Source organism: Bos grunniens, chromosome 26 (assembly GCF_055505025.1).
Source record: "Bos grunniens cultivar Pamir isolate PY7600 chromosome 26, Bosgru_T2T1.0, whole genome shotgun sequence".
In the NCBI taxonomy this organism is placed as follows: Eukaryota; Metazoa; Chordata; class Mammalia; order Artiodactyla; family Bovidae; genus Bos; species Bos grunniens.
The window spans coordinates 31,911,553-31,932,625 of NC_141190.1; the positions used below are offsets into that span (position 1 = coordinate 31,911,553).

The window sequence follows — 21,073 nt, forward strand, 5'->3', positions numbered from 1 at the left end:
GTGTGGTAAGATGTCAGACGACCTTTTGTTTTGTATTTAATGGTTTACATTAACTGAGCCAACAGTCTAACCTGCCAGGTCTTACACTAAGCACTTAATAAACTGTTTTACTATATTACAATAGTGACCTCTGAAATGGGTACCACTGTTTATTATCAAGCTTCATGGCATAATCATAGACAACTAGACCAATGGACTGAAATAAGAGTCCAGAAACAGAACAATGATGACAAAGATGATACTTCAGTGTAGTGGGGAAAGCATGGTCTTTTCAATTAATAAGTCAATTGAATATACCCAAGGAAAAAAAAATCTGACCCTTACCTTACATGATACACAAAAATCAATCCTGAGCAGATTGAAAAGCAAAATATGAAAGAATATAATATGATCTATGGCTAGAGAAAGAATTTTTAAGTTGGATAAAATAGCACCAATAATAAAGGAAAGAAATATTAATCTGATTACATTAAAATTAAGAAATCTGTTCTTCAAAAGATACCATTAAAAGTATAAATAGGCAAAGGAGAAAGTGAAATAAAATATTTGTAATAAACTCCACCAAAGCAAGTAGGAAAATACAGTTAACCCAATGGGAGAGGGATGAGTAAAAGATGCCTCAAGATATTTCAATAAGGAGGATTCCCAAAGGCCAATACACATATCTTGTTTAGTCTTCAGAGAAATGCAAATTAACATCACAACTCAGTACCATGACATACGCACTTGAAGAGCTAAAGTGAAAAGACAAATTGTTAACATGGAGCAACTGGTTTACCTCCTATCAGTGGCACGAGGAATTTCTAACTGTTCCTTATTTATACTAATACCTGTCTTTGGGAGACTGGTTGGGGTTCAGCAGCTACTAAGGTTGAACCCTATGGCCCATCAATTCCATTTCAGTGTATACGCCAACAGAAACCAGTATATATATCTGCAACAAACTACTGCCATAGGCCACAACATGAATGAGTTTCATGAACACAAGAAGAAGATGGCAGACCCAGAGAATATATACCACATGATTCTATTTATACGAAACTTCCCAAACAGACAAATGTTAAGTCAGGATATTGGGTGGAGGTCAGAGATTGAGAGGGACCAGAGAAAACTCTGGGGGTGCTGGCAATAGCCTGTGTTTTATCTATGTGCTGGTTGCATGGATGTGCACACTTTATGAAAATTCACTGAAGTATGCACATGATTTGTGTGCTTTTCAGTATGTTTATTATAAAAAGGTATAAACACAAAGTATTAGGACCCTATGGATAAGTAAATTATCATTTATCTCAAAAAAATTAAGACTCTTGAAGGGCAGATTATATCTCTATCTACGGTCTTGTGTCCTGCTAAGTGTTAAGATTAGTGAGTGAGTTCAGTGGATTAAGTACCTGGATCAAAAGGGAAGGCAGTATACTGTGTTTCCCTTTAGTGGAGCATTACTTCATGGGTTTCAATTCATTTGCACCATGTCTATGAGGGCAGTGATTGATTGCCTTGGCTAGGATCAAAACTGACCACTTGAGAAGGCTTGTCTCTATCCTAGCAGGGCACACCTGTACAATTTTCCCTTCTTGTTATTCCATCCTTTGAGAAGTTTCAATATCACTTGTACTGACTCTCCCAGGCTATGACAGGACTCTTTCCATCAATAAAAAAGTTATATAGAGGATAAATAGACAGAATACACTTGGAAAACTCTTAGCGATTGCCTGGTCTTTCATTTCATTTCTCTGGCTATTCACTTTTTGAGACAGGGTGAAAGAGGAGCAAAAGCAAAAGGAAGAAGCAAAAAAGGAAGATAATGTATCAAATCCATAGAGCTAATTATTGACAGTAACTCAGACAGTAACCCAATTCTTGTGATTGCTAGTGTGTGCTCTCTTCACTGCACTGGGTTTCTCCATGATCTTGTAACAGTTGTTAATTTCCACTATTTGCTGTTCACTCCTATTAAAACTTTACTTTTCACTCTGCAACACAGTCTTCTCCAGATCAGAGATTACACCTTAACCTGACTTGGGGCCTGACACTCATGGGCTTTTCCATAGTCACCCTCCAGCTGATTCAATTAACCACAAGTACTCTACACTCTATCCAGATTCCATTTTATCAGGCCATGTAAGGAAGAAATAATGGCAGCATGGAATAAAAAGGGATGACTCTTGGGAGTAGAGTTTATGCCAATCTAGGCAGTCATGGTCAGGTTAACAGACCTTAAATTCTCCAGGTCTCCCTTAATCCCTGAACAAATGTAATCTACTTGACATAACTGAAGAACTCTACACTGAAGAATTTGACAAAAGGCACTTTTGCTGGCTCCTACTTCAATCCTTCACTTACTTGGAGCTGAAAAATCAAAGGAGATGATATTTTCATGTTATTCAAATGCACATTCATTTTCCATCAAATTTCCATTTTTTCCCTTAAATGGGTGTATTTTATTTTTTGGCTCATTATTTATTATCATTTCATTTATTTAGAAAATGGAAACTTCAAGCAGTTTGATTAAGAGATTAAATAACTGGACTTTGGACAGCTAAAAATAATCTAGGTATGGGTTGCATTAGGTTTCAAAATATTTGAGGTTTTGATCAAATCTCTAAACGCATTATTGCCAAAGAGCCTCTCCTTCTTTTCAAATTTTAAACACATGTATGTTTTAAGGAAAATTCAATTCAGAGTTTTCAGAATCATTGCTAAAGATACTTGAGCTTTCTAAAGAGACTTTTCTTTAAAAAGTAAAATAAGTCCTCCATAAGCAAAACTTAGAGGTTGAAGAAATTCTAACTAAAAAATTCTGTCATTTAATCTTCATGTCTTAAGCAACCCCTCAAAAGCCATAAATATCAATTCAGTCAAATACCTTCAACTTTCCCCAAGAAAAGTTTCACAAGAAACCAATATAATGTAACCATTTATGAGATGCATGTATTTTATGTCTGGTGCTTGATTTATTTTTTGAAAACAGCTCTTAGATGAAGAAATGATTAGTTCTTGAGAGGCTGAGCAACTTGCTCAATATTTCAAAGGAAGAAAATGTCAGAGCTGAGATTTCACACCAAGTCTGCCTGACTCTGAAGACTGTCAGCTTTCAGTAGAATTATCATGGACTGTCTTTGAGCTGGAGCAAGGTAAGAGATAAAAGATAAATAGCATGAAAACATAAACTTTCACTACTTTATCTTGGACTGAGAAGAAAAAATAAAAGAGGAAAAAAAGAAAAAGCACCATTAAATAAAGCCTTCAAAGCCTGTTTTATATCATGAAAGTTTTTAGCCTTCAGCATACCTAGCCAGGACCACCTAGTGGTAGCTATAAAATACTGTCTGGGAGCTAACAACTAATTGGCAAAATTAAGTAAATGAACAGAAATTACCACAGCAATAAGTACTATCGTTTACTAAAAGCGGCACAAAAGTACATTTTTAAGCACTTAATGGAGAAAGGATGCCAGAAGAAGGAAGAAATGCATGTGGGTTAAAAATGATTTTCAGGAAATGATTGAACAGGGCTTCCCTGGTGGCTCAGTGGTAAAGAATCTGCCCGTAATGCAGGAGATGCAAGTTTGATCCCTGGGTTGGGAAGATCCCCTGGAGAATGAAATTGCAACTCACTCGAGTATTCTTGCCTGGGAAATTCCACGGACAGAGGAGCCTGGAAGGCTACAGTCCATGGGGTCACAAGAGTTGGACATAACTGAGCGACAAAACAGCTGCCCTCCCCCATCTTGCTGGCACCCAAAATAGAGCAAATTTTTCTTTCAAAAAAAGAAAAAGGGGAAGGCGCCAAGATGGCGGAGGAGTAGGACGGGGAAAACACTTTCTCCCCCACAAATTCATCAAAAGAGCATTTAAACGTCGAGTAAATTCCACAAAACAACTTCTGAATGCCAGCAGAGGACATCAGGCACCCAGAAAAGCAACCCAACTCCTTGAAAGGAGGTAGGAAAAAATATTAAAGACAATAAAAGAGACAAAAGAGGGAGGGACGGAGTTCCGTCCCGGGAAGGGAATCTTAAAAAGAGAGAAGTTTCCAAACACCAGGAAACCTTCTCACTGCCGAATCCGTGCCGAGCTTTGGAAGCACAGAGGGCAACATAACAGGGAGAAAAAATAAATAAACAATTAAAACTCGCAGATTGCGAGCCCTATGGTAACTCCCCCAGCGGAGAAGCAGCGCAGACGCCTGCATCCGCCATTAGCAAGCGGGGGCTGGGCAGGGGGGCGCGGCGCGGGCTGCATCGCTGAGAGTAAGAATCTGGCCTGAATACCCTGAGCACTATCTGAGCGAAATAGTTTGGGCTAGCAAACCAGACTGTGGGATATCTACCATGCGAAAAGCCAGCCCTAACCTAAGACACCGCCAGCCCGCTCACGAAACAAAGGACTAAACAGAGATAGCCGGCGGCAGACCTTCCCCCTCCAGTGACAGGCAGCCAGAGCCGGAAGGGGGCAATCACAGCCCCAGAGAGACATTATCTATAAAACTGGCTTCTTTGCTAACTAAAACTTATTGGGGGTCTGGACGGTCAACATCTGCCTGAGAAGGTGTGCCGGTTGTACACCCAGATAACCGAGTGGTGGGGAGGCGATAAGTCGCAGCATTGGCGCTCACCAAACACCTCATCACCTGAGCTGCTCGGACCTGGGAAGAGCACAAAACGCAGGCCCAACTGAGTCTCCGCCTCTGAGGACTACCTGAGTGCCTGAACCTGAGTGGCTTGGACCTGGGAGGTGCATGCAACCCAGGGCCAGCCTCGGATTGTTCCCGGCGGAACAACCTAGAGCCCGAGCAGTGTGGGCAGGGAGGCTACACGCGCCGTGAGCGGGGGCAGACCCAGTGTGGCTGAGGCACTGCGAGCGCACGCCAGTGTCATTTGTTTGCAGCATCCCTCCCTCCCTCCCCACAGCGCGACTGAACAAAGAGAAGAAATACAGCTCCACCCACCAGAACACCGACACAAGCTTCCCTAACCAGGAAACCTTGACAAGCCACCTCTACATACCCACACACAGCGAGGAAATGCCACAATAAAGAGAACTCCACAAACTGCCAGAATACAGAAAGGACTCCCAAACTCAGCAATTTAAACAAGATGAAGAGACAGAGGAATACCCAGCAGATAAAGGAACAGGATAAATGCCCACCAAACCAAACAAAAGAGGAAGAGATAGGGAATCTACCTGATAAAGAATTCCAAATAATGATAGTGAAATTGATCCAAAATCTTGAAATTAAAATGGAATCACAGATAAATAGCCTGGAGACAAGGATTGAGAAGATGCAAGAAAGGTTTAACAAGGACCTAGAAGAAATAAAAAAGAGTCAATATATAATGAATAATGCAATAAATGAAATTAAAAACACTCTGGAGGCAACAAATAGTGGAATAACAGAGGCAGAAGATAGGATTAGTGAATTAGAAGATAGAATGGTAGAAATAAATGAATCAGAGAGCATAAAAGAAAAACGAATTAAAAGAAATGAGGACAATCTCAGAGACCTCCAGGACAATATTAAACGCTACAACATTCGAATCATAGGGGTTCCAGAAGAAGAAGACAAAAAGAAAGACCATGAGAAAATACTTGAGGAGATAATAGTTGAAAACCTCCCTAAAATGGGGAAGGAAATAATCACCCAAGTCCAAGAAACCCAGAGAGTCCCAAACAGGATAAACCCAAGGAGAAACACCCCAAGACACATATTAATCAAATTAACAAAGATCAAACACAAAGAACAAATATTAAAAGCAGCAAGGGAAAAACAATAAATAACACACAAGGGAATTCCCATTAGGATAACAGCTGATCTTTCAATAGAAACTCTTCAAGCCAGGAGGGAATGGCAAGACATACTTAAAATGATGAAAGAAAATAACCTACAGCCCAGATTATTGTACCCAGCAAGGATCTCATTTAAGTATGAAGGAGAAATCAAAAGCTTTTCAGACAAGCAAAAGCTGAGAGAATTCTGCACCACCAAACCGGCTCTCCAACAAATACTAAAGGATATTCTCTAGACAGGAAACACAAAAATGGTGTATAAACTCGAACCCAAAACAATAAAGTAAATGGCAACGGGATCATACTTATCAGTAATTACCTTAAACGTAAATGGGTTGAATGCCCCAACCAAAAGACAAAGACTGGCTGAATGGATACAAAAACAAGACCCCTACATATGTTGTCTACAAGAGACCCACCTCAAAACAGGGGACACATACAGACTGAAAGTGAAGGGCTGGAAAAAGATTTTCCAAGCAAATAGGGACCAAAAGAAAGCAGGAGTCACAATACTCGTATCAGATAAATTAGACTTTAAAACAAAGGCTGTGAAAAGAGACAAAGAAGGTCACTACATAATGATCAAAGGATCAATCCAAGAAGAAGATATAACAATTATAAATATATATCCACCCAACATGGGAGCACCACAGTATGTAAGACAAATGCTAACAAGTATGAAAGGAGAAATTAACAATAACACAATAATAGTGGGAGACTTTAATACCCCACTCATACCTATGGATAGATCAACTAAACAGAAAATTAACAAGGAAAAAAAAAAAAAACGTGTATCTATAAAGTTCACTAAAGCAAAGCACAGTAAAATTAAAAAAAAAAAAAAAAGAAACAACAACAAAAAAAGAAATGATTGAAGTATCAATAGATCAAAGACAATGTGTTAGAGAAAGATGAGTCTCAATAAATTGTATGATTTCATTTCAACTCAACATGCCTTTTTCTGGCCATAACATGCTGCTTCTGAGATCTTAGTTTCCTAACCATCAACTGGGGCCCACAGCAGTGGAAGTACTGAGTCCTAACCACTGGATCACCAGAAAATTCCCTTGACATGTAATCATCGGTCATCATAGAGACCTTTGAAAAACTCATCCATAAAATAGGCAGTCCATCTGAATCTGAAAAACTACCATGAAAGACACCAATGGCTAGAATCATACAAGCAGTTTTTGAGAAGATTAAAGCACCCATGATTATTTCAGGGTCATGGTGACAGGTCAGAACAAGAAATTACTATCATCTCCATTTTTGAGGCACAAAAACAGTCTTCACAAGAGCAAAGGTGCACCCAAGGTCATGTGACCCTCAGAAAACACAGCTACCCATTCACGTCCTCCCTCCCACCCCAAAGCTCCTTGGTTGGACAGATTACACAAATGAGAAAAATGCAGAACCTTAGCCTTCAGCAGTTGGACTTAGGGTATTTTAAAGACATGAAAAGATCTGGAAAAGGGAGATCAGTCATTAATTAAAGCAGTTTCCTGGGCGAGGATCCACAAGGAATGAGAAGCTGGGTGCAAGCCGGTTGCTTTTAAATGACCATCCCATTTATTTGGCTGCAGAGATACTCCTGGACCAATTAATCAATTCCCCGTTCCTTTTCTATTCAAACTTTGAGCAGACCTTACTTCATCTAAAGTGATTGCCTTGCAAGTCTGCAAAACATCAGGATGGCAAAGTCACTTCTTGAGCAAAGCAAAGACTAAGGCTTTCCTTCAGATGTTCCTGAAGATGGATAAGAAGAAGCTGGGGCATAATTTTACCCGTGACCAGCGATGAAATGCTCAGCCAAGTAAATTACTAAGAAAAGTCAGACAAAAGCTGGAACATCAAGGGTATGATTATTTCTCATCTCTTCCATTACCTTCAATTTAATCTCTAGTTTGCTTGGTAGCAGCAAACTAGCCAGAACAAGAACAAGAATGGTTTTGGCAGCAGAACTATCTTGGGTCAGAATGACTGAGCTGGTTACACAGGCACGCAAGAAAGACAAGCCAAGAAGAGCAAAGCACAGTGTAAAGGTGCTCCCACTTAATTGACATCTGTCACTTTCTGTTGGGCTTGATTTGTGAGTGGTGAACAAACAAATGCTGTTTCAGCTAATGTGATCAGTGAAGGAAGAGGTTTCTTTTGAGGGACTTTGATGATTTTTCTAAACAAGCTGCTAGAAAAAGTAAATGCACCATCCAGTCGGTGACTCTAAACAAATACTCCACCCACAGATCAATAGCAAAAAGCACACAGGTTTAGGTCTTACCTAAATCAGAGGCCACTCCCTTCTCTGTCTTGGACCCAATTCTGATGTCTCAGGAGGAGCAGTGAAGCTGAATCATGAGCCTGAGAGACTAAGAATGAGCAGCAAGATGGAAAAGCAAAGGGGACACGCTTTGGACAGAAGGTTTTAATGGGAACGCAGCAGTCATTATATGTTCCATTTGCCACTTCATGTGAAATGAACATTTTTGAAAAAAATAACACACATATCTCAATGCAACATTCTTTATGTTCCTTTTCGTTGTTCAGTTGCTAAGTCATGTCCGACTCTTTCCGACCCCATGGCCTGCAGTGCACCAGGCCTCCCTGTTCCTCACTATTTCCCAGAGTTTGTCCAAGTTCTTATCCATTGAGTGGGGATGCTATCCAATTATCTCATGTGAGTTCCTGAATCCACCTAAAAATCAAACCAGTTGGCTTATGGACTGTGCTGTTGACTTAAGTTATTTGCAACAGATGAACTTCTGTCTATTATTCCACCCCAAGTACTAATATTTCTGTTGGGTTTTCTCTTGCTGAATATAAAGTGAAATATTAAGTAAAAGGACATTTGAGAAGTCCAAGTGGTCAAGCATCTCTATCAGTCTCCTCCAGGGCATCCCTAACATTCTTTTCATTATTTCAGCCTGACCACGTCCTTGCAGTCAACGGATCCTAATTGAGAAAAATTTACATAAGGCTTGTGTTTCCAAATTTCTTGAACTTAAATGGAAACTTAAAGACAGAAAAAAATACTGTTTTCAAATCAACATGCTGCAAATTGCTGGTAAAAAACTGCAAGGCTTGCTTCAGAGTTTGAGATGAAATAAAGAACATTGTGAGCATATGTGAGCATATTTCTCAGTACATCACTCTGCACACAGTTCTCCCATGCTGCCCGGTAACTACAGTTGTATGATCCTTATAGTACTGAAGCAACCAGTGGCCTTAGCTTTAGTCTTTGGGACATATACATGGCATTAACTTTACACAGGTTCTTCCATGATTACTATCGGAATACTACAGTGTCCTGAGACCAACTTCCTGTCACCTACCACCTTATAATCAATATCTTTTCAAAGTACACTTCTGACCCTGGCTCTCTCCAGGGTAAAGGTCAAATTCCTTAATAGGGTCGGTGAGCCTGTGCGCAGTCTGGCCCCCACCTGCCCCTCCAGTCCTGCCTAGGACAGTTCTCCCCTCTGCCTGGCTCCAGATTCACTGAGCTTCTGTTCTCCAATGTGTCACACTCTCTTCGTCCTCAGGGCCTTTGCATATGCTGACTCTTTTGCCTAGAATGTTCTTTGCATTTCAAGTCTAGGTCCAGTTCTTTTTGTCATATACTCTCATAGAACTCTATGCCTTTCCATCAAGGCATTTGTCTCATATCATCATTAAATGCTCACTGGTGGTTCTGTGTCTTCCACCAGAGAGTCTATTCCAGGAAAGTAGGAACGTGGCTCTGAGCTCCCTGTCGCCCACCTCGGTGCCTACCGCAGCATCTGAAATTCCCAGTGGTCAGTTCTATCCTCCTCCCTTTCCGCTCAGCAGCATTTGACACAGGTGACCACTCTGTACATGACACCCTGTGTAACTCCACTTCTGGGCTTCCATACTCTCAGGCTAACCCCCACTCCCCGCTCTCAGCTGCTGTGTTTCCACCTCCTTCACTGATTCCATCTTTGTTTCCATCCTTCTAAATCGTCCTATATTCTGTCTTATCATCCAACTGATGAAATCTCTCCCAAAGAAAGAGCCTAAAGTCTAGAAAAATGACATTGAGAAAGATGCCCATTGCCACAGTAGTTACAACAACAAGCAATTTGGAAGCAACTTCAGTGTCCAATCCTAGTGAACAGTGCAGAAAACGGCGACGACATCCACTTCGTGGGTTATGTGGCTGACAAACTAAGAACTATACCACCTGTCTGGAAACATGACAACTTTTTACAACGGAATGTTCTCTGAAAGTTAGGGTACATGAAATCACGCTTATAACTGTAAAAATTTACTTTAAAAAAGATCTGGTGAACATTGGGACTTCCGAGGTGGCACTAGCAGTAAATAACCCACCTGCCAATGCAGGAGACATAAGATATGCGGGTTTAATCCCTGGGTCAGGAAGATCCCCTGGAAAAGGAAATAGAAACCCACTCCAATATTTTTGCCTGGGAAATTCCATGGGCAGAGGAGCCTGGCGGGCTATAGTCCATGGGGTCACAAAGAGTCAGGGTGAACACTGAAAAATACTGTATTAGAGTATTAGAGTCATGGGATTTGGGACATTTATTCCTCTTATTTTCCAAATATTTCTATTTTATAAAAAGGTGTGTGTGTGTGTGTGTGTGTGTGTGTGTGTGTGCATGTGTCTGATTGTATAGAGACAGGGAGAGAACAGAAAGAAAATAATTATACTGTAATTTAAAATAGATATATAAAAATGTGTATATTTATAGAAATGTTATTTAAAAACGAAACCACTGAGAGCCATCCTGCAAGAAATCCCTGTGAACTGCAGTGCTGTGAGAGATATTACACCTCTGTGATACACACAGCAAGCTCTCAGGAGGCAGTGGCTTCTGCACAGTGACAGATGGTTTTGCAGCAAAGCTTTCCCTGGCTCAACTCACGAGCCATGCCATCCTCATCCTGAAAAGCAGAGAACTGGGCTGGCCTCTGCAGACCATCAAAAGCTCCAGCCTCCTCCTCAGGTTCTTTCATCTTCTTTGCTTCAAGAAAACCATTTTAAGTCAATGAATTCTAGGAAGGAGGGGTACAAACATTCACCTCTTTACTCTGCCACAGCCACCCCATTAACCACAGGTGCTCCTCAGATTCTACAAAGAAGACCAATTTAATTGATTTCCAGAGGCCTGGAGGATGAATTGGTACTGCCATCCCCTTGAAAACATCCTCCTCTCCAAACAATGTCATCCTGCAGGAGCAGTAGGAATGAATAAACTTCTCACGAGAGTCCTTTGTTGGAGAAAACACACTGGATCACTAGGGAGTAAATCTTGCAGCCATAACTAAGGAAACTTCAGAGCAGTGAGACGCAGTTGGTGAGCTCCTGAGCATGAGACTCCAGTTGTCCATGCAAATAAACTGATGTATTTATGCAAACTAAAGTACAACCTGTGGATGATAGAAGGCTAGTTTATGTAGGTTTAGCCAAATAGTTGTGTTCAGTCGCTCAGTCATGTCCAACTCTTTGTGACCCCATGGACTGCAGCACATCAGACTTCCCTGTCCTTCACTATCTCCTGGAGTTTGCTCAAATTCATGTCCATTATGATGATGCCATCCAACCATCTCATCCTCTGTCACCTCTTTTTCCTCATACCCTCAGTCTTTCTCAGCATCAGCATCTTTTCCAGTGTGTTCTGGCAAAACTTGGTCCACTGGAGAGGGAGAGGCAAATCACTTCAGTATTCTTGATTTGAGGGCCCCATGAAAAATATGGAAAAAGCTCAATATTAATAATGTCAATAATACAACTTACATGCATGGAGTGAATACCATGTGTCTGGAACTGCATTAACATTTATTCCTTGCTACAACCTTAGGAGTCACATGCTATCTCAGTTTTACAGATGGTCAAACTGAGGCTCAGTGAGCCTCGATAGCCAGATCTTAATCTCTGTCTCTCCTCTTTTTCCAGTCTCCCCACCTCCTAGGATCCCTTAGCACTTTTGTATGTTGCTTCCCCTCTGTCACTGGACTGATCAAGAGACTTAAATATTGATACTTTGCCAATAATAAGCTGCCTATATCCTTCACGTTTGGAAAATCATTAATATTTTCTCATCTAGGATGACTTGGAACACACGCTATAACTTAATCCATCTTCGTTTGTTCTAACCATCTCACGATGGCAATAATTTTCCCTGGAGGCCTGAGGACTTAGAGCCACCAAGATTGACTGGGCCTGTTGACCATTTTTTGAGAAGGATCAACTTCCTGCTGGAGGAGAAGGGGACAACAGAGGATGAGTTGGTTGGATGGCATTGCTGACTCAATGGACATGAGTTTGAGCAAATTTCGGGATATAGTGAAGGACAGGAAAGCCTGGCAGTGTTGCAGGCTTGAAATTGTGAAGAGCTGGACACAACTTAGCAAGTAAACGATAACAGATTTCAGTCATTGGACAGAGGGATCGACTGGATTTATTAACTTTACTTATAAACACAATCTGATGTTGCTGACAAGAAAACCCATGCATGAGAGTCATGTAAATCTTTCAGCAAACCTGTGACATAGCTATTATCACCTGATTTTACAAATAACAGCATCATGCTGCACAGCCATGCACCTAAGACTTCTCCTCTTGATGTGAATTTAGGACTGCAGGCACCTGGTGGCCTGTAGCCACTTCTCTGCTTTGTGTTCATGTCAAGCACCACTAATGATATTTGTCTTAGGTTAGGAGAATATCTTCTCCCCCAAAAACAAACAGTGAGAAGAAGATAAGAGTACAAGAAATTGATCTGGAGTTGATCCCATTGTGGGAAAGGAAATCGGCAGTCCAGGCAGAGAAGTGAAGGCAGCCAGTATTTTGTGCCCGACTCTTTGTGACCCCATGGACTGTAACTCACTAGGCTCCTCTGTCTATGGAATTTTCCAGGTAAGAATACCGAAGGGGGTTGCCATTTCCTACTTCAGGGGATCTTCCTGTTCCAGGGATCAAACCTGTAACTCCTGCATTGGCAAGCAGGTTCTTTACCACTGTGCCACCTTGGAAGCCCAAAGGCAGCCAAGGCATGCAGCATTCATAAGCAGTTTAGCTCGGTGGCCAGGTCAGGCTTGACCCCTCGGGGAGGGCACGTGGAGAAGGCTGCAGAGTTGTCCTCTATGAGGGTACTTGCACCAACTCCCCACCGATTCTCCTTTGTTTCTAGGGGTAATAAGGGCCAAGCACTCTCTGCCTTCTCTTCTTGCCTGGCCCCCACCAACTACCAAGCACTAGAGGCCACAGAAAACCATCTGCATTTGGAATCTACAGATAGAGAGCTGACGGGCTATGGTGAGGAATTGGCAGGGTTGGCCACTGTGGCCTTTCCTGTAACAACTGGAAGCAGTTCTCCACCAGCCTGCCAGGCAGCAACCACCACTCAAGGGGGATTAGGAAGCCAGCTGAAGCCATTTTGAGTCTGACTTTAGTGATTTATAAAGGTAGATAATTTCTTTTCTGATTGGGTGACAGGTAAATTATAAATGTTGACAGTATGGAGTATAGCCTTGCGTGTTGCCCTTATAGTTTCTAACAGACAAAGGGCATGTGGTGTAGTGGTTAAAGTACAGACTCTGATTTCCCTCCCAGCTGCGCAAGCAGTTTGTCACGTGACCTCACACAAATTACTTAATTGTTCCATGTCTCAGTTATTCACTTCATCAATAACTTGGGAACAAAATAGTGTTCATCAGTTCAGTTCAGTTCAGTCGCTCAGTCGGGTCTGACTCTTTGCGACCCCATGAATCACAGCACGCCAGGCCTCCCTGTCCATCACCAACTCCCGGAGTTCACTCAAACTCATGTCCGTCCAGTCTGTGATGCCATCCAGCCATCTCATCCTCTGTCGTCCCCTTCTCCTCCTGCCCTCAATCCCTCCCAGCATCAGAGTCTTTTCCAATGAGTCAACTCTTCACATGAGGTGGCCAAAGTATTGGAGTTTCAGTTTTAGCATCATTCCTTCCAAAGAACACCCAGGGCTGAACTCCTTTAGAATGGACTGGTTGGATCTCCTTGCAGACCAAAGGACTCTCAAGAGTCTTCTCCAACACCACAATTCAAAAGCATCAATTCTTCGGTGCTCAGCCTTCTTCACAGTCCAACTCTCACATCCATACATGACCACTGGAAAAACCATAGCCTTGACTAGACAAACCTTTGTTGGCAAAGTAATGTCTCTGCTTTTGAATATGCTATCTAGGTTGGTCATAACTTTTCTTCCAAGGAGTAAGTGTCTTTTAATTTCATGGCTGCAGTCACCATCTGCAGTGATTTTGGAGCCCCCAAAAATGAAGTCAGCCACTGTTTCCACTGTTTCCCCATCTATCTCCCATGAAGTGTTGGGACCAGATGCCATGATCTTCATTTTCTGAATGTTGAGCTTTAAGCCAACTTTTTCACTCTCCTCTTTCACTTTCATCAAGAGGCTTTTTAGTTCCTCTTCACTTTCTGCCATAATGGTGGTGTCATCTGCATATCTGAGGTTATTGATATTTCTCCTGGCAATCTTGATTCTAGCTTGTGCTTCTGCCAGCCCAGCTTTTTTCATGATGTACTCTGAATATAAATTAAATAAGCAGGGTGACAATATACAGCCTTGATGTACTCCTTTTCCTATTTGGAACCAGTCTGTTGTTCCATGTCCAGTTCTAACTGTTGCTTCCTGACCTGCAAATAAGTTTCTCAAGAGGCAGGTCAGGTAGTCTGGTATTCCCATCTCTTTCAGAATTTTCCACAGTTCTATGTATTAATCATGTATCTACCATTACTTAGTAACATAAGTGTAATCTATCCATACACTTCATATAATTTATAAAACATAAATAAGCAGATTAAATTTTAAAAAGGGAATCTGGCAACTTTTTAGTAATTTAACTTCTCATTATAAATGGTGATTCAGTTACTGGGTGACCCAGAAGCTATGCTCATGGAGCTATACTTGATAATTCAGGCCGGAAAAAAGACTGAGAAACAATTTTCCTTTTACCTAAAGGAACATGGATCCAATTTCTGCAGCCAGGAAAATATATGTGCTCAGTTTTTCAATATACATAAAAAGAAAAGTCTCCTGAAAATGGAACTATGAATCTTGTCCCCCAGTACCTTCCAATCTGAGAGCAGAAAGCACCTCCCTTGTTATTGATTTCATCTACTAAGTGGATCCTGGGCTTCTTAAATAAGACAAAATTGAACCTCAGATCTTCAGAGCCTGCACCCTGTAGGAACCCTCTTGGGACCTAAATTCACTGATGTTATAGGAACACATGTAAGACAAGAAAATCCACCATTTAAATTACTCCTTTTCTCCTTTGGGAGATAAATCAAGCCAATGGGGTCCCTGCCTTTGCAAGAATGTGTGCTTTCCTCTATCTACTGACTCTGGTTGGTGCGGGCTGGCTAAAGGGACCAGTTGGGCAGCCTTGCAGTACAGAATGTAGATTAATCATGAGCTCTGACAGCCGTGCCCAATACATCATTACACATCACTGGACATCTAATTCCTTCTTTCAGTGTGAGGAAGTTTCTGGGACTCTCGATATGTATTGGTCAAGAAATATCCAGATCCTGATGTTAAAATCACTGGGAAGGTATATTTTCATACCTGCTCTCTCCCCTTCTCTTTCCTCTGATCAGCAAAATTCCTTGCATAACTTACAGCTCGATACCCAGAGCAAGGCAGACAATAGGATCTCTAACCACATAATGCAGCCATTGTTTCAAGAGTGGACTGTTTTACTTTCATGTTCTCCAAATTTTAAATCAATTTCCCTTTCTAAGTGGGGTTTCTGTGACAAAAAAAAAGAAGCTGTAAAACTTAACGTTAGCTGTATCTGCTAATGAAAAAAACAATAAAACTGGGGGAGTCCATTTTAGCTTGGAAATTCTATGGTGCTACAATTCTAAGGCTCTGACGAGAGAGAGAGAGATTTAGAATTAGTTAGAAGCTGACTACAAGGAGAATGCCAATTGAAAAAATAAAAATTATTTTTAAAAGGCAAGCAATATGAAGCTACATCATGAATTTTCCTGTATTTATAGGGAGATCCTTGGAACGTAGATTCTCAAGAAACTGAGCAGTAATGTCAAGAGCCAGCGCAGCGTCCTTCCTCTGGGTTCACCCTGAATGTCAGCGGCAGCTTGACAGACCATTCCTGTATAGACTGATGGCTTCCTACCTCAAGCACCAGTTTTACTCTGTCTGAAGGCTTTCTTCACCTGCAAAAAGTCAGAAAGGGAATTAAAGTCTCAGGGATGATTCACAAATGACAAGGGCCAGAATGTAGAGGATAAATAATATCTCAGGCTCTTTATTCTCAGTGGGACAGTCTTTTCAATTTTTAAAGTTTTAAAAGTTCTTAGGCCACATTTTGTGACATGCAGGATCTTAGTTCCCCAACCAGGGATCCAACCCATGTCCCCTACATTTGGAGTGCATAACCACTGGAATGTCAGGCTAGTACTGGGGCAGTGTCTGAAGGAACTGGACTGAGTCCCTATTACAAAGTGATAACTGCTCTTCATCACAAAAGCTTTGTCATTGTCTCTGACTCACTTTCCCGCTCTCTCCCAGTGCTTCCTGAGATTACCTCTCAATTCAGCTGTCTAAACCCAAATCTTGTCTTAGGATAAACTTTTGAAGGGCCCAACATGAAGATTAAAAGTATAGTGAAAAAACAATGGAGTGTACCTAGAACCTGGCAGCTAGCACTTTACACAATGAAGCTCCCTGAAGCATCAGCACCTTTTCCCTGAAGAACCCTTGAGACTTAGGCAGAGCTCCGGATAAACTGGAGGGCAACGTGGGACTGGATCAAACAACGACATTAAAAATTCATGCAAAAGTGTCAAGTTAGGCCAAGCGGTTCATAATTATCACGAGAATCAAATAATACATGTAAACATACTTCAAAAAGAAGAAAGCATGGTTGGGATATGAGATGGGTCTATTTCTTTGTGATCTTGCTGTAAAGCAAGGACAGGCAGATATTTCCTACAAAGGGCCAGACAGTAAGTATTATAGGCTTTGCAGGGCTTACCGTAGTTACGCCACTCACTCAGTCCTGCTGCTATAACGCAAAAGCAACTACATGTGAATGGATGACGACGTGTTCCAAAGAATGTTATTTTCAGATGTAGGTGAAGAGCCAGATTTAGTAGTAGCTGTGTTTTGTTTAGTTTTCAGTAGAGCAGTGGACAACATTCCCGCTGGGCTTCCTGGAATTTTTTTTTAAGCTTTATTGAGGTATAATTGACAAATAAAATTGTAAGGTATTTAAAGTGTTCTATGAGCAGTGGTTGAATGACCTTTGCTGCAAAGCATTATTTATTTGTAATGTATTTATGTTGATAGTGATTCATTATTCTCCAACATTGTCTAAGTGACTCCAATTGTTTTGGATAAAGCAGGAACACATAGCAAATCATTCCAAATGATGAGGAGCTTTATGAGTGTTAAGGAAGTCTGTGTCTGTTTACCAGGAGCTCATACTTTTCCAATTTCCACAGATATTTGACCAGTTTGAGGCAGAGGCATCACTAATGAAGGCTTCGGAAAGCCAGGCTTGTAAATCTCTGACTATAAAACAGCATCCAGAATCCCAGCTCTGCAACCATGAGTATGTACCTGGCAGACCTTCTTCCACAGGAAGTGTAATTGATCAAGGACCCCAGCTGCTATGTTCTGAAATCCATCTCCATGTGTCAAACCTCCCACAGGCTCCTCCTTGCCAATATCAGAGTTTGTGGGTGGAATACACGGGCAGACCCATTCCTGGAAAATGCAGAGAAACTCCACTGTGGGCTAGTTTTGACTCAAGGACTCCCTGATTGCTTTGCTGAAACTTCCTTAGTCTGCATGTGATCTAGGATGCTTCCCCCCCACCCTCTCCCCCTCTCCAGGGTCAGACTTGCATCACAGTGACAATGCTGAATCTCACCTGAGCCCTGTGCTCCTAGAAACCAGCAACAGTTAAGAAATCTACTCCCTACCCTTTAGTGTTCTGTGAAACAGCTTACTGCAGAGAGTCACCCTTCCCCTATAGAAGGCAGGAGGAGAATGGGATGACAGAGGATGAGATGGTTGGATGGCATCATTGACTCAATAGACATGAGTTTGAGCAAACTCCAGGAAATGGTGAAGGACAGGGAAGCCTTGCATGGCATGGGGTCACAAAGAGTCGGACGTGACTGAGCAATTGAACAACAACATAACTTAGACAAGACTTATGGGTGACCGCCTTGTTTACCGATGACAAGACCAGACACAGACTTCTCAGATCTTGTTTCATATACGGTTAGCCGAACAGTTTATCCTTACTAACCAATCTGAATGTCATGCCTGATACCTTAATTTGACCCAACTTTTATGAAGCATTTTTCCTTCCCATAGGATCCTGAAATTTGGCCCACCTGAACAAATGCTGGTGGCTCAGACGGTAAAGAATCTGACTGCAATGCAGGAGACCTGGGCTCAATTCTTGGGTCAGGAAGATTCCCTGGAGAATGGAATGGCTACTCACTCCAGTATTCTTGTTTGGGAAATCCCATGGACAGAGGAGCCTGGTGGGCTACAGTCCGTGGGGGTCACAAAGAGTCGAACATGACTGAGCGACTAACGTTAACTGAGCATTGGGAAACAGAACAACTTCTCCTTAACTGCCCCTCCTAAGAATCTACTCACCTCAGAAAGGAACGTCCCCTGTCAATGATTCCAGCAAGCCCTCACTCATCCCGCTCTCCACACTCCATCTTTCTAGCCTTGTTTTCTTTTCCCTGCAAAAGACAAGTCCTTAAAGATCTGGTGATTGGCACCTCTTCCTGTTGAATGAAGTCTCTTTTACCTACATCCAGATACGTTTTGAACAAGGTTCTGAGGGCTCTCCCAGTCCTGACTCCTCCCTTCATTTTTCTTGCTCTTTCCCTTAAGAACATTCTTGCATGTTCAATCCCATCTTGGCATCTGGTTCTCAGAGGGCCCACACTAACTCACATAGCACTGAGAGTTAAAATGGGATTTGGTCCTACTCGCTTTCCACTCAGCAGGTCAAGAGGGTGCTGTCCTGAATGGTAGGTGGGGCATGGATATATCTTGGGACAAGGATCATACAATTGCTAAATATTTCACCTGTGTTGAGCTGGGAACATTTCCCAGTGGAGGGAAGTGCTGGGGCAGGTATGATGGTGCAGGCATTTGAAATATGGAGAGAAAAATGCTCTCAAAGATAGAGAGGTTGGCTGATTGTTGCTAAATTGTGTCAGTAACCTAAATAAAGATAATGAGAGTTGGAGAGCTGTTAATAAGCCATTAATAGCCAAAGTGAGAACCAGATGGCTTCCATGGTACTAGAGAGTCCCTCATCACCTGTATGAAAGATGGAAAGTTCAGTGATTCATCATCACAGGGACAGAGATCTTTCCTAGGTCTGGGTTTGCCTTTCATGCTCACACAGCCTCAGCCAGAATCACTGTCCTGGGCTTAGGAAATAAAATCCTCAATAGCATAGCATCTGACTAAGGCACACATTTTACATGGAAGAAGACACAAGAATGGACTCATGACCCTCAGATCCACTGAACACATCATATACCACCAACACACCATATCCACTGAATATATACCACCAAAAATCAGTGGAGCAGATTTTTAGGAGGTACAACTGAAATGCCAGCTCAGAGGAAATATTCTGAGAGGATGGGGAATGTCCTTCAAGATACAGTATGTGTGTGCATACTAAGTCACTTCAGTCGTGTCTGACTCTTTGCAACCCTATGGACTGTAGCCCACCAGGCTCCTCTGTCCATGGGATTTTCCAGGCAAGAATACTGGTGTAGTTTGTGATGCCCTCCTCCAGGGGATCTTCCTGATCCAGGGGTCAAACCCAAATATCTTTTGTCTCCTGCGTTAGCAGGCAGGTTCTTTACCACTAGCACCACCTTGGAAGCCCTCAGGATATAGAACATTTATTAAAAAAACAGGAAGGACACGTAGGTTCAGGACCAAAGGATGAAAGCAGAAGTGGCCCCACATATGTCTCCACAATGGCCACGAGGGGTTCTCAGGGTTGGAGGAGAAGTCCTATAAGAGGGGCACTCTAGAAAGGAGTGAAGGGTCCAGTGAACTACAGATTCTGGCTGTCACAGGGTACTTTTGTGCTCAGGAACGAGGACATGAAGAAGAGTCACCATACTGACAGGAGTAATAGATACGGATCAGCAGGAGGAAGGAAGTTTGCTTTTACAGAAATGATGCTGAGAAGATACATAAGAAACCCAAGTAATCTATGTGGGTGTCTCCTGGTGTTGCCTGGTAACTGTGGACCAACGTGTGCAATGTCCCCAGACAAGAAGGATGTGACTATCAAGTTTTCAAATGGTTTGGGTATAATGATTTGGATCATACCACCAGATAAACCACAATCAACTGCTGGGACTATAGATCAGGATGACGGGAGTTTAGAATGAGCAGTAAGTAGGTAAGGGAGAGGATGAGGAAGAACTGTAGCCCCAAGGTACACAGCAGCCATGGGGTCTATAGTTCATCCTGCTAACCACCTCCTGAGATTCCCTTGGGAAGAAAGGCCCATAAAATCATGGAGCAGTTGCTCCCTGAGCCTGTATGGAGAAGCACAACTTTGAGGGACAAGGGAAGATTGTGGAAGTCAAGCAAGTATGTCTAATGCCCAGGAAGTGTGGTCTCTGAGCACTCTGGATGCTTCACTTTGAAACTCATTGTCAATGTATGGCAAAAACCACCACAATATTGTAAAGTAATTAGCCTCCAATTAAAATAATTAATTAAAATAGAAAAAAGAAACTCACTGTGGCATTTACGAAAGACTGAAGGTGGGGATGATACTAAGGCAGGCTCCAGCCTGCAGGACAGGGAGTTGTCTTTGTTTGCCAGCGCTGGCTGGAAGATACCCCCATGACTCTGTCACTCTCTCCTTAAACTGCAGAGCCGTTTAAGACACTTGTATCCCACCTCCTCTTCTTCTCTCCTTCGCTAAGGGTCATACTCCTATAGCAGTCTGAAGGCTCTTTGATCTTCTCCAGCTCCCTATTAACTTCCTTTCACATGAATATCCTAATGGTACAGAACTTTATTAGATGGTCTTTATCTAAAATTACATCTGTTTCAATCACATGCATGCACATGAACTCAAGAAGAGGAAATTGATTCTATGTGTGCTCCAAGGATTCTCCAAGAAATAAAAAACTCTGAAAGAGATTTATCTTTGTAGTTGAGAAGGCTTATAGATAGAAGGCATAAAACATACCTTTC

General features: G+C 42.0%; 1 protein-coding gene across 19 annotated transcripts in view; it reads right to left on the reverse strand.

Annotated features, from left to right (window-relative positions):
- The window catches only part of LOC147344333 (uncharacterized), a 492,915-nt gene that overhangs the window by 101,334 nt on the left and 370,508 nt on the right, over positions 1-21,073 (reverse strand). For 2 of the 19 annotated variants that reach the window (XR_015155769.1, XR_015155756.1), the window contains 2 exons: positions 18,473-18,564; positions 14,729-16,008 (listed from right to left, as the gene is read on the reverse strand). The exons of 5 other annotated variants lie outside the window; for them this stretch is intronic. The gene's annotated coding sequence lies outside the window, so the exon portion shown is untranslated. Of the gene's footprint in view, positions 1-14,728; positions 16,009-16,871; positions 17,564-18,472; positions 18,565-21,073 lie in introns of those variants that run through there. 12 more of the 19 variants (XR_015155762.1, XR_015155763.1, XR_015155760.1 and 9 more) reach the window with 10 other exon arrangements.